Source organism: Myxine glutinosa, chromosome 1 (genome assembly GCF_964187855.1).
Source record: "Myxine glutinosa chromosome 1, kmMyxGlut1.1, whole genome shotgun sequence".
Taxonomy (NCBI): Eukaryota; Metazoa; Chordata; class Myxini; order Myxiniformes; family Myxinidae; genus Myxine; species Myxine glutinosa.
In genome coordinates, this window is record NC_136261.1 from 180,586,552 (window position 1) to 180,600,557 (window position 14,006).

Genomic DNA, 14,006 nt, shown 5'->3' on the forward strand with positions numbered 1-14,006 from the left:
CTGGGTGACCGATCGACCTGGCAGGAGTAATGCCCTGCTGGTGGATTAAGGGGTCTCACTCCTATTAAGTGGAGTGGTCCCAACTGTATGACCATGCATTGTGGCCCTTCGGGGGCATGATGCATGCGTTTGAATGACCATGTGCTTCCCCTTCGGGGTTGAGGCGCATGTGTATTGTTTTGGGGACAGCCTTGTTGACGCTGTGCCTTGACCATGGGGTCAAGGTGCACGTCCGAGGCTGTTCAAATGTTTGGACTTTTTACCTTTTTTCATTGTGAAAAAGGCAGGCCTTCGGTCAGGCCCTAAACGATCGACCTGGCAGGAGTAATGCCCTGCTGGTGGATTAAGGGGTCTCACTCCTATTAAGAGGAGTGGTCCCAACTGTATGACCATGCATTGTGGCCCTTCGGGGGCATGATGCATGCGTTTGAATGACCATGTGCTTCCCCTTCGGGGTTGAGGCGCATGTGTATTGTTTTGGGGACAGCCTTGTTGACGCTGTGCCTTGACCATGGGGTCAAGGTGCACGTCCGAGGCTGTTCAAATGTTTGGACTTTTTACCTTTTTTCATTGTAAAAAAGGCAGGCCTTCGGTCAGGCCCTAAACGATCGACCTGGCAGGAGTAATGCCCTGCTGGTGGATTAAGGGGTCTCACTCCTATTAAGAGGAGTGGTCCCACCTGTATGACCATGCATTGTGGCCCTTCGGGGGCATGATGCATGCGTTTGAATGACCATGCGCTTCCCCCTCGGGGTTGAGGCGCATGTGTATTGTTATGGGGACAGCCTTGTTGACGATGTGCCTTGACCATGGGGTCAAGGTGCACGTCCAAGGCTGTTCAAATGTTTGACTTTTTACCTTTTTTCTTTGTAAAAAAGGCAGGCCCTGTCCGGGGCCCTAAAACGGGCCCTGCTGGTGGATTAAGGGGTCTTACTCCTATTAAGAGGAGTGGTCCCAACTGTATGACCATGCATTGTGGCCCTTCGGGGGCATGATGCATGCGTTTGAATGACCATGTGCTTCCCCCTCGGGGTTGAGGCGCATGTGTATTGTTATGGGGACAGCCTTGTTGACGTTGTGTCTTGGCCATGGGGTGAAGGTGCACGTCCGAGGCTGTTCAAATGTTTGGACTTTTTACATTTTTTCACACGTAAAAAAGGCAGGCCCTGACTGCGGCCCTAAACCAGTTCTTATTAGTTTAATAGCTGATATGTCCTGCAATGCGGGACTCGTCTATTAAATGGATTTTTGGTATCGGGAGTTGGATTTTAGGGGCTTGCTCCGTCCGCTCCACGTATCGACCCGGTATTGCAGTACCTCCGGGAATGGTGCACCCCCTTGGGGAAAATTGAAACAAAGAAAAGATACTGATGAAATGGAAAGTGTTTGTTGAAGTCTTTGTTTGTAATTAGCCTGCCCACAAGGAGCGAAAACTCAGTTAAGCATTCAGGTGCGTATGCAATACATGTCTGCATTTTAAAAATCATTTTCTCTGCAACTGTTGGCCCGATTGGCGCGAAATGTTACCATCGGAGTAACTCAGCTTGTATAATAAAAAAATGAAAAATATTTTTATTACGTCACAGGTCACGTGGTACAGGTGCCATCTTTGAAAAATCGAAAAAAGTTACATCTGTATCTCTGAAACCACTCCATGGAATACATGGCTCATTGTCAAGTACTCTACGAGGGGAATAAGATATGTTAAGGATGATGCTATCGTTACCTTAATTATGACGTCATTTAAATGAAAGGTTTTATTAGATGAAACGATTTACGAAATGAAAGGATTTACGAAATGAAAGGATTTACTAAATGAAAGGTTTTACTAAATGAAGCGATTTACAAAATGAAAGGTTTTACTAAATGAAACGATTTACTAAATGAAAGGTTTTACTAAATGAAACGATTTACTGAATGAAAGGATTTACTAAATGAAAGGATTTACTAAATGAAAGGTTTTACTCAATGAAAGGATTTACTAAATGAAAGGATTTACTAAATGAAAGGATTTACTAAATGAAATGATTTTCTAAATGAAAGGTTTTACTAAATGGCAGGATTTACTAAATGAAAGGATTTACTAAATGAAAGGTTTTACTAAATGAAACAATTTACGAAATGAAAGGTTTTACTAAATGAAACGATTTACTAAATGAAAGGATTTACTAAATGAAAGGATTTACTAAATGAAAGGATTTACTGGATGAAACGATTTACTAAATGAAAGAATTTACTAAATGAAAAGATTTACTAAATGAAACGATAAACTAAATGAAACGATTTACTAAATGAAAGGATTTAATAAATGAAAGAATTTACGAAATGAAAAGATTTACTAAATGAAAGGATTTACGAAATGAAAGGATTTACTAAATGAAAGGATTTACTAAATAAAAGGATTTACTAAATGAAAGGTTTTACTAAATGAAACGATTTACTAAATTAAAGGATTTACGAAATGAAACGATTTACTAAATTAAAGGATTTACTAAATGAAAGGTTTTACTAAATGAAAGGATTTACTAAATGAAATGATTTTCTAAATGAAAGGTTTTACGAAATGAAAGGATTTACTAAATGGCAGGATTTACTAAATGAAAGGATTTACTAAATGAAAGGATTTACTAAATGAAAGGATTTACTAAATGAAAGGATTGACTAAATTAAAGGTTTTACTAAATGAAACGATTTACTAAATTAAAGGATTTACTAAATGAAACGATTTACTAAATGAAAGGTTTTACTAAATGAAACAATTTACTAAATGAAAGGTTTTACTAAATGAAACGATTTACTAAATGAAAGGATTTACTAAATGAAAGGATTTACTAGATGAAACGATTTACTAAATGAAAGAATTTACTAAATGAAAGGATTTAATAAATGAAAGAATTTACTAAATGAAAGGATTTACTAAATGAAAGGATTTACTAAATGAAAGGATTTATTAAATGAAAGGATTTACTAAATGAAAGGATTTACCAAATTAAAGGTTTTACGAAATGAAACGATTTACTAAATTAAAATATTTACTAAATGAAACGATTTACTCAATGAAAGGATTTACTAAATGAAACGATTTACTAAATCAAAAGATTTTCTAAATGAAAGGATTTACTAAATGAAAGGATTTACGAGATGAAACGATTTACTAAATGAAAGAATTTACTAAATGAAAGGATTTACTAAATGAAAGGATTTACTAAATGAAAGGATTTACTAAATGAAAGGTTTTACTAAATGAAACTATTTACTAAATTAAAGGATTTACTAAATGAAACTATTTACTAAATTAAAGGATTTACTAAATGAAAGGTTTTACTAAATGAAAGGATTTACTAAATGAAAGGATTTACTAAATGAAATGATTTTCTAAATGAAAGGTTTTACGAAATGAAAGGATTTACTAAATGGCAGGATTTACTAAATGAAAGGATTTACTAAATGAAAGGATTTACTAAATGAAAGGATTTACTAAATGAAAGGATTGACTAAATTAAAGGTTTTACTAAATGAAACGATTTACTAAATTAAAGGATTTACTAAATGAAACGATTTACTAAATGAAAGGTTTTACTAAATCAAACAATTTACTAAATGAAAGGTTTTACGAAATGAAACGATTTACTAAATGAAAGGATTTACTAAATGAAAGGATTTACTAGATGAAACGATTTACTAAATGAAAGAATTTACTAAATGAAAGGATTTAATAAATGAAAGAATTTACTAAATGAAAGGATTTACTAAATGAAAGGATTTACTAAATGAAAGGATTTACTAAATGAAAGGATTTACCAAATTAAAGGTTTTACGAAATGAAACGATTTACTAAATTAAAATATTTACTAAATGAAACGATTTACTCAATGAAAGGATTTACTAAATGAAACGATTTACTAAATCAAAAGATTTTCTAAATGAAAGCATTTACTAAATGAAAGGATTTACGAGATGAAACGATTTACTAAATGAAAGAATTTACTAAATGAAAAGATTTACGAAATGAAATGATTTACTAAATGAAAGGATTTACTAAATGAAAGGATTTAATAAATGAAAGAATTTACTAAATGAAAAGATTTACTAAATGAAACGATTTACTAAATGAAAGGATTTACTAAATGAAAAGATTTACTAAATGAAAGGATTTACTAAATGAAAGGATTTACTAAATGAAAGGTTTTACTAAATGAAAGGATTTACTAAATGAAATGATTTTCCAAATGAAAGGATTTACTAAATGAAAGGATTTACTAAATGGCAGGATTTACTAAATGAAAGGATTTACTAAATGAAAGGATTTACTAAATGAAAGGTTTTACTCAATGAAAGGATTTACTAAATGAAAGGTTTTACTAAATGAAACGATTTACTAAATGAAAGGATTTACTAAATGAAAGGGTTTAATAAATGAAAGAATTTACTTCATGAAAAGATTTACTATATGAAACGATTTACGAAATGAAAGGATTTACTGAATGAAAAGATTTACTAAATGAAAGGTTTTACTAAATGAAACGATTTACTAAATGAAAGGTTTTACGAAATGAAAGGATTTAATAAATGAAAGAATTTACGAAATGAAAGAATTTACTAAATGAAAGGTTTTACTCAATGAAACGATTAACTAAATGAAAGGTTTTACTAAATGAAAGGATTTACTAAATGAAAGGTTTTACTAAATGAAACAATTTACTAAATGAAAGGTTTTACTAAATGAAACGATTTACTAAATGAAAGGATTTACTAAATGAAAGGATTTACGAGATGAAACGATTGACTAAATGAAATAATTTACTAAATGGAAATATTTACTAAATGAAACGATAAACTAAATGAAAGGATTTACTAAATTAAAGGATTTAATAAATGAAAGAATTTACTAAATGAAAGGATTTACTGAATGAAAGGATTTACTAAATTAAAGGTTTTACTAAATGAAACGATTTACTAAATTAAAAGATTTACTAAATTAAATGATTTACTAAATGAAACGATTTACTAAATGAAAGGATTTACTAAATGAAAGGTTTTACTAAATGAAAGGATTTACTAAATGAAAGGATTTACTAAATGAAAGGATTTACTAAATGAAATGATTTTCTAAATGAAAGGATTTACTAAATGAAAGGTTTTACTAAATGAAACAATTTACTAAATGAAAGGTTTTACTAAATGAAACGATTTACTAAATGAAAGGATTTACTAAATGAAATGATTTTCTAAATGAAAGGTTTTACTAAATGAAAGGATTTACTAAATGGCAGGATTTACTAAATGAAAGGATTTACTAAATGAAAGGCTTTACTAAATGAAAGGTTTTACTGAATGAAAAGATTTACTAAATGAAACGATTTACTAAATGAAAGGATTTACTAAATGAAAGGATTTACTAAATGAAAGGATTTACTCAATGAAATGATTTTCTAAATGAAAGGATTTACTAAATGAAAGGATTTACTAAATGAAATGATTTTCTAAATGAAAGGATTTACTAAATGAAAGGATTTACTGAATGAAAGGATTTACTAAATTAAAGGTTTTACTAAATGAAACGATTTACTAAATTAAAAGATTTACTAAATTAAATGATTTACTAAATGAAACGATTTACTAAATGAAAGGATTTACTAAATGAAAGGCTTTACTAAATGAAAGGTTTTACTGAATGAAAAGATTTACTAAATGAAACGATTTACTAAATGAAAGGATTTACTAAATGAAAGGATTTACTAAATGAAAGGATTTACTCAATGAAATGATTTTCTAAATGAAAGGATTTACTAAATGAAAGGATTTACTCAATGAAATGATTTTCTAAATGAAAGGATTTACTAAATGAAAGGATTTACTGAATGAAAGGATTTACTAAATTAAAGGTTTTACTAAATGAAACGATTTACTAAATTAAAAGATTTACTAAATTAAATGATTTACTAAATGAAACGATTTACTAAATTAAAGGATTTACTAAATGAAAGGTTTTACTAAATGAAACGATTTACTAAATGAAAGGATTTACTAAATGAAAGGATTTACGAGATGAAACGATTGACTAAATGAAATAATTTACTAAATGGAAATATTTACTAAATGAAACGATAAACTAAATGAAAGGATTTACTAAATTAAAGGATTTAATAAATGAAAGAATTTACTAAATGAAAGGATTTACTGAATGAAAGGATTTACTAAATTAAAGGTTTTACTAAATGAAACGATTTACTAAATTAAAAGATTTACTAAATTAAATGATTTACTAAATGAAACGATTTACTAAATGAAAGGATTTACTAAATGAAAGGTTTTACTAAATGAAAGGATTTACTAAATGAAAGGATTTACTAAATGAAAGGATTTACTAAATGAAATGATTTTCTAAATGAAAGGATTTACTAAATGAAAGGTTTTACTAAATGAAACAATTTACTAAATGAAAGGTTTTACTAAATGAAACGATTTACTAAATGAAAGGATTTACTAAATGAAATGATTTTCTAAATGAAAGGTTTTACTAAATGAAAGGATTTACTAAATGGCAGGATTTACTAAATGAAAGGATTTACTAAATGAAAGGCTTTACTAAATGAAAGGTTTTACTAAATGAAACGATTTACTAAATGAAAGGATTTACTAAATGAAATGATTTTCTAAATGAAAGGTTTTATTAAATGAAAGGATTTACTAAATGGCAGGATTTACTAAATGAAAGGATTTACTAAATGAAAGGATTTACTAAATGAAAGGATTTACTAAATGAAATGATTTTCTAAATGAAAGGATTTACTAAATGAAAGAATTTACTTAATGAAAAGATTTACTAAATGAAACGATTTACGAAATGAAAGGATTTACTGAATGAAAAGATTTACTAAATGAAACGATTTACTAAATGAAAGGATTTACTAAATGAAAGGATTTACTAAATGAAAGGATTTACTCAATGAAATGATTTTCTAAATGAAAGGATTTACTAAATGAAAGGTTTTACTAAATGAAAGGATTTACTGAATGAAAGGATTTACTAAATGAAAGGATTTACTAACTTAAAGGTTTTACTAAATGAAACGATTTACGAAATGAAAGGATTTACTAAATGAAAGGATTTACGAAATGAAAGGTTTTACTAAATGAAACGATTTACTAAATGAAATGATTTTCGAAATGAAAGGATTGATTAAATGAAATGATTTACTAAATTAAAGGATTTACTAAATGAAACGATTTACTCAATGAAAGGATTTACTAAATGAAACGATTTACTAAATCAAAAGATTTTCTAAATGAAAGGATTTACTAAATGAAAGGATTTACGAGATGAAACGATTTACTAAATGAAAGAATTTACTAAATGAAAAGATTTACGAAATGAAACGATTTACTAAATGAAAGGATTTACTAAATGAAAGGATTTAATAAATGAAAGAATTTACTAAATGAAAAGATTTACTAAATGAAACGATTTACTAAATGAAAGGATTTACTAAATGAAAAGATTTACTAAATGAAACGATTTACTAAATGAAAGGATTTACTAAATGAAAGGTTTTACTAAATGAAAGGATTTACTAAATGAAATGATTTTCCAAATGAAAGGATTTACTAAATGAAAGGATTTACTAAATGGCAGGATTTACTAAATGAAAGGATTTACTAAATGAAAGGATTTACTAAATGAAAGGTTTTACTCAATGAAACGATTTACTAAATGAAAGGTTTTACTAAATGAAACGATTTACTCAATGAAAGGATTTACTAAATGAAAGGGTTTAATAAATGAAAGAATTTACTTCATGAAAAGATTTACTAAATGAAACGATTTACGAAATGAAAGGATTTACTGAATGAAAAGATTTACTAAATGAAAGGTTTTACTAAATGAAACGATTTACTAAATGAAACGATTTACGAAATGAAAGGATTTACTAAATGAAACGATTTACTAAATAAAAGAATTTACTAAATGAAACGATTTACTAAATGAAACGATTTACTAAATGAAACGATTTACTAATTGAAAGGATTTCCTAAATGAAAGGTCATTTATTGCAAATGAAAGATCTAAATTTTCTAATAATATGTAATGGTGTAATGATGTAAAGGTCTAACAAGGTGTAAAGGTCAAAAAGGTGTGGTCTAAAAATGTGTACGGTAATGATCTAAATTATCTAAAAAGGTGTAAATTGTCTGAAGGGCAAAGGTCTGAAGGAGGTATAAATGTGTAAAGGTCTGAAAAAGATGTTAATCTGTAAAGGTCTGAAAAAGGTGTAAATGGCTGAAAAGGTGTATGGATCTGAAAAGAGGTAAATGTGTAAGGTCTGAAAAGGGTGTAAATGGCTGAAAAGGTGTACGAATCTGAAAAGAGGTAAATGTGTAAAGGTCTGAAAAGGGTGTAAATGTCTGAAAAGGTGTGTGGGTCTGAAAAGGTGTATGGGTCTGAAAAAGGTGCAAAGGTCTGAAAAGGTGTATGGGTCTGAAATGGTGTGAATGTGTGAAGGTCTGAAAAGGGTGTAAAGGTCTAAAGAGGTCTGAGGGGTCTTAAAAGGGGTCTTAGAAAGGGTGTAAGGGGTCTGAATCGGTCTAGAGAGGAAAAGGGTAAGTTCCAATCGTACAATTAATAGACGTACTCATGTCAAACAGTATGTAATTAATAGACATACTTACTGTAAAGTAGATGGCGACTTAACCAGACATCAGCTGTTCAATACCACGTGATTCAGTGACTTTGGTGGATTAATCGATGCTTATACACCGCTTTCTCTTTCAGAATTTCTGATTGGCAGAACGCGCCTGTGTTCGCATGAAACCACGTGGTTTTATCCCAGTAAAATGATAATAAACTCCCATCCAGATTAGGATTCCCCCAATGTGCTATTGACAATGTGTAAACAACCCGGTTTCTGATGTCCAATTCCATTGGAATGTCGATCCAGAGACGAGAATGCCGCGTTTTTACACCTGGCGCGGCTCTGACTTCCCGAGGAAATCACGTGATGTTACAGCTCTCGCTCCCTCTTCCTGTTGTTCTTCATCCACTAAATCCTATATTTCTCCTAACATAAACAACATGAATATATCACATCGGAATTGTTTAATAGCAGAATATGGACGGAGGCTCGGAGCTGCAATGGAGGCGCCGAACGGGAGGACATTTCGAGGGAATTTGGATTTTCCCTGAATCGGCGCCGCTGAATAATAAAGGTGATCCTCATGGAAAAGGATTTTTGAATTATTTTTTAGTTATCGCTTCTCGGCCTTTTGGCTCAGATCAAGTGGAGCTCAAAGTGACCTTGCCTGGTTATCTGTGTGCCAATTGTTGCCATGTAGGGCTGTGCAAGCAGTAAGAGGTCATGTCTCCACCAATAAATGCCCATATATTGGATGTCATGAATCGGAGTCGGTTCGGCATTTTTGGTGGGATTGTGTTTTTGCTTCCTTAGTTTGGAATGAGGTTTTGTGTAAGTTTTTGTGCAAGTTAAAGGTTAAGTTTACTTTAAGTTGGGAAATTATTTTGTACGGTCCGTTTGGCAATCAATGTAAACCGAAACAAATCGTGTTCTGGAGAATACTGAATTGTTTGAAAATGGCCTTGTGGAAGGCGAGAGTCTCAGCATGTTATGGAATGCATAATTTTTCTATGAATTATGTTCTTGCCTTGTTTAAGAGAGAGATGTTTCTTTATGTGGATTTACGGAATATGTTGTAATTGTTGTGGAAGATCTTCAATTGAGCAATTGTGACTTGATTTGATGGTTGACACTTGTTTGCTGGTTTTAATTTTAATAAAAAATCGTCGTAGTATCTGTTCTTATTAGTTTAATAGCTGATATGTCCTGCAATGCGGGACTCGTCTATTAAATGGATTTTTGGTATCGGGAGTTGGATTTTAGGGGCTTGCTCCGTCCGCTCCACGTATCGACCCGGTATTGCAGTACCTCCGGGAATGGTGCACCCCCTTGGGGAAAATTGAAACAAAGAAAAGATACTGATGAAATGGAAAGTGTTTGTTGAAGTCTTTGTTTGTAATTAGCCTGCCCACAAGGAGCGAAAACTCAGTTAAGCATTCAGGTGCGTATGCAATACATGTCTGCATTTTAAAAATCATTTTCTCTGCAACTGTTGGCCCGATTGGCGCGAAATGTTACCATCGGAGTAACTCAGCTTGTATAATAAAAAAATGAAAAATATTTTTATTACGTCACAGGTCACGTGGTACAGGTGCCATCTTTGAAAAATCGAAAAAAGCTACATCTGTATCTCTGAAACCGCTCCATGGAATACATGGCTCATTGTCAAGTACTCTACGAGGGGAATAAGATATGTTAAGGATGATGCTATCGTTACCTTAATTATGACGTCATTTAAATGAAAGGTTTTATTAGATGAAACGATTTACGAAATGAAAGGATTTACTAAATGAAAGGATTTACTAAATGAAAGGTTTTACTAAATGAAGCGATTTACAAAATGAAAGGTTTTACTAAATGAAACGATTTACTAAATGAAAGGTTTTACTAAATGAAACGATTTACTGAATGAAAGGATTTACTAAATGAAAGGATTTACTAAATGAAAGGTTTCACTAAATGAAAGGATTTACTAAATGAAAGGATTTACTAAATGAAATGATTTTCTAAATGAAAGGTTTTACTAAATGAAAGGATTTACTAAATGAAAGGATTTACTAAATGAAAGGTTTTACTAAATGAAACAATTTACGAAATGAAAGGTTTTACTAAATGAAACGATTTACTAAATGAAAGGATTTACTAAATGAAAGGATTTACTAAATGAAAGGATTTACTGGATGAAACGATTTACTAAATGAAAGAATTTACTAAATGAAAAGATTTACTAAATGAAACGATAAACTAAATGAAACGATTTACTAAATGAAAGGATTTAATAAATGAAAGGATTTACTAAATGAAAGGATTTACTAAATGAAAGGATTTACTAAATGAAAGGATTTACTAAATGAAAGGTTTTACTAAATGAAACGATTTACTAAATCAAAGGATTTACTAAATGAAACGATTTACTAAATTAAAGGATTTACTAAATGAAAGGTTTTACTAAATGAAAGGATTTACTAAATGAAATGATTTTCTAAATGAAAGGTTTTACGAAATGAAAGGATTTACTAAATGGCAGGATTTACTAAATGAAAGGATTTACTAAATGAAAGGATTTACTAAATGAAAGGATTTACTAAATGAAAGGATTGACTAAATTAAAGGTTTTACTAAATGAAACGATTTACTAAATTAAAGGATTTACTAAATGAAACGATTTACTAAATGAAAGGTTTTACTAAATGAAACAATTTACTAAATGAAAGGTTTTACTAAATGAAACGATTTACTAAATGAAAGGATTTACTAAATGAAAGGATTTACTAGATGAAACGATTTACTAAATGAAAGAATTTACTAAATGAAAGGATTTAATAAATGAAAGAATTTACTAAATGAAAGGATTTACTAAATGAAAGGATTTACTAAATGAAAGGATTTACTAAATGAAAGGATTTACCAAATTAAAGGTTTTACGAAATGAAACGATTTACTAAATTAAAATATTTACTAAATGAAACGATTTACTCAATGAAAGGATTTACTAAATGAAACGATTTACGAAATCAAAAGATTTTCTAAATGAAAGGATTTACTAAATGAAAGGATTTACGAGATGAAACGATTTACTAAATGAAAGAATTTACTAAATGAAAGGATTTACTAAATGAAAGGATTTACTAAATGAAAGGATTTACTAAATGAAAGGTTTTACTAAATGAAACGATTTACTAAATTAAAGGATTTACTAAATGAAACGATTTACTAAATTAAAGGATTTACTAAATGAAAGGTTTTACTAAATGAAAGGATTTACTAAATGAAAGGATTTACTAAATGAAATGATTTTCTAAATGAAAGGTTTTACGAAATGAAAGGATTTACTAAATGGCAGGATTTACTAAATGAAAGGATTTACTAAATGAAAGGATTTACTAAATGAAAGGATTTACTAAATGAAAGGATTGACTAAATTAAAGGTTTTACTAAATGAAACGATTTACTAAATTAAAGGATTTACTAAATGAAACGATTTACTAAATGAAACGATTTACTAAATTAAAGGATTTACTAAATGAAAGGTTTTACTAAATGAAACGATTTACTAAATGAAAGGATTTACTAAATGAAAGGATTTACTAGATGAAACGATTTACTAAATGAAAGAATTTACTAAATGAAAGGATTTAATAAATGAAAGAATTTACTAAATGAAAGGATTTACTAAATGAAAGGATTTACTAAATGAAAGGATTTACCAAATTAAAGGTTTTACGAAATGAAACGATTTACTAAATTAAAATATTTACTAAATGAAACGATTTACTCAATGAAAGGATTTACTAAATGAAACGATTTACTAAATCAAAAGATTTTCTAAATGAAAGCATTTACTAAATGAAAGGATTTACGAGATGAAACGATTTACTAAATGAAAGAATTTACTAAATGAAAAGACTTACGAAATGAAACGATTTACTAAATGAAAGGATTTACTAAATGAAAGGATTTAATAAATGAAAGAATTTACTAAATGAAAATATTTACTAAATGAAACGATTTACTAAATGAAAGGATTTACTAAATGAAAAGATTTACTAAATGAAAGGATTTACTAAATGAAAGGATTTACTAAATGAAAGGTTTTACTAAATGAAAGGATTTACTAAATGAAATGATTTTCCAAATGAAAGGATTTACTAAATGAAAGGATTTACTAAATGGCAGGATTTACTAAATGAAAGGATTTACTAAATGAAAGGATTTACTAAATGAAAGGTTTTACTCAATGAAACGATTTACTAAATGAAAGGTTTTACTAAATGAAACGATTTACTAAATGAAAGGATTTACTAAATGAAAGGATTTACTAAATGAAAGGTTTTACTAAATGAAAGGATTTACTAAATGAAATGATTTTCCAAATGAAAGGATTTACTAAATGGCAGGATTTACTAAATGAAAGGATTTACTAAATGAAAGGATTTACTAAATGAAAGGTTTTACTCAATGAAACGATTTACTAAATGAAAGGTTTTACTAAATGAAACGATTTACTAAATGAAAGGATTTACTAAATGAAAGGGTTTAATAAATGAAAGAATTTACTTCATGAAAAGATTTACTAAATGAAACGATTTACGAAATGAAAGGATTTACTGAATGAAAAGATTTACTAAATGAAAGGTTTTACTAAATGAAACGATTTACTAAATGAAAGGTTTTACGAAATGAAAGGATTTAATAAATGAAAGAATTTGCGAAATGAAAGAATTTACTAAATGAAAGGTTTTACTCAATGAAACGATTAACTAAATGAAAGGTTTTACTAAACGAAACGATTTACTAAATGAAAGGATTTACTAAATGAAAGGGTTTAATAAATGAAAGAATTCACTTCATGAAAAGATTTACTAAATGAAACGATTTACGAAATGAAAGGATTTACTGAATGAAAAGATTTACTAAATGAAACGATTTACTAAATGAAAGGATTTACTAAATGAAAGGATTTACTAAATGGAAGGATTTACTAAATGAAAGGATTTACTAAATGAAAGGATTTACTAGATGAAACGATTTACTAAATGAAAGGATTTACTAAATGAAATGCTTTTCTAAATGAAAGGATTTACTAAATTAAAGGTTTTACTAAATGAAACGATTTACTAAATTAAAAGATTTACTAAATTAAATGATTTACTAAATGAAATGATTTACTAAATGAAAGGATTTACTAAATGAAAGGTTTTACTAAATGAAAGGATTTACTAAATGAAAGGATTTACTAAATGAAAGGATTTACTAAATGAAATGATTTTCTAAATGAAAGGATTTACTAAATGAAAGGATTTACTAAATGAAAGGATTTACTAAATTTAAGGTTTTACTAAATGAAACGATTTACTAAATGAAAGGATTTAC

The 14,006-nt window shown here is 29.0% G+C and overlaps 1 non-coding gene and 1 pseudogene across 1 annotated transcript; both read left to right on the forward strand.

Annotated features, from left to right (window-relative positions):
* The first annotated feature begins 1,136 nt into the window (after window positions 1-1,136).
* LOC137419678 (U2 spliceosomal RNA) lies at window positions 1,137-1,339 on the forward strand (annotated as a pseudogene).
* An 8,430-nt stretch (window positions 1,340-9,769) lies between these two features.
* On the forward strand, window positions 9,770-9,963 carry LOC137419669 (U2 spliceosomal RNA). Its single transcript, XR_010982975.2, has one exon. It is a non-coding gene; the product is annotated as a U2 spliceosomal RNA (small nuclear RNA).
* The last annotated feature ends 4,043 nt before the right edge of the window (window positions 9,964-14,006 follow it).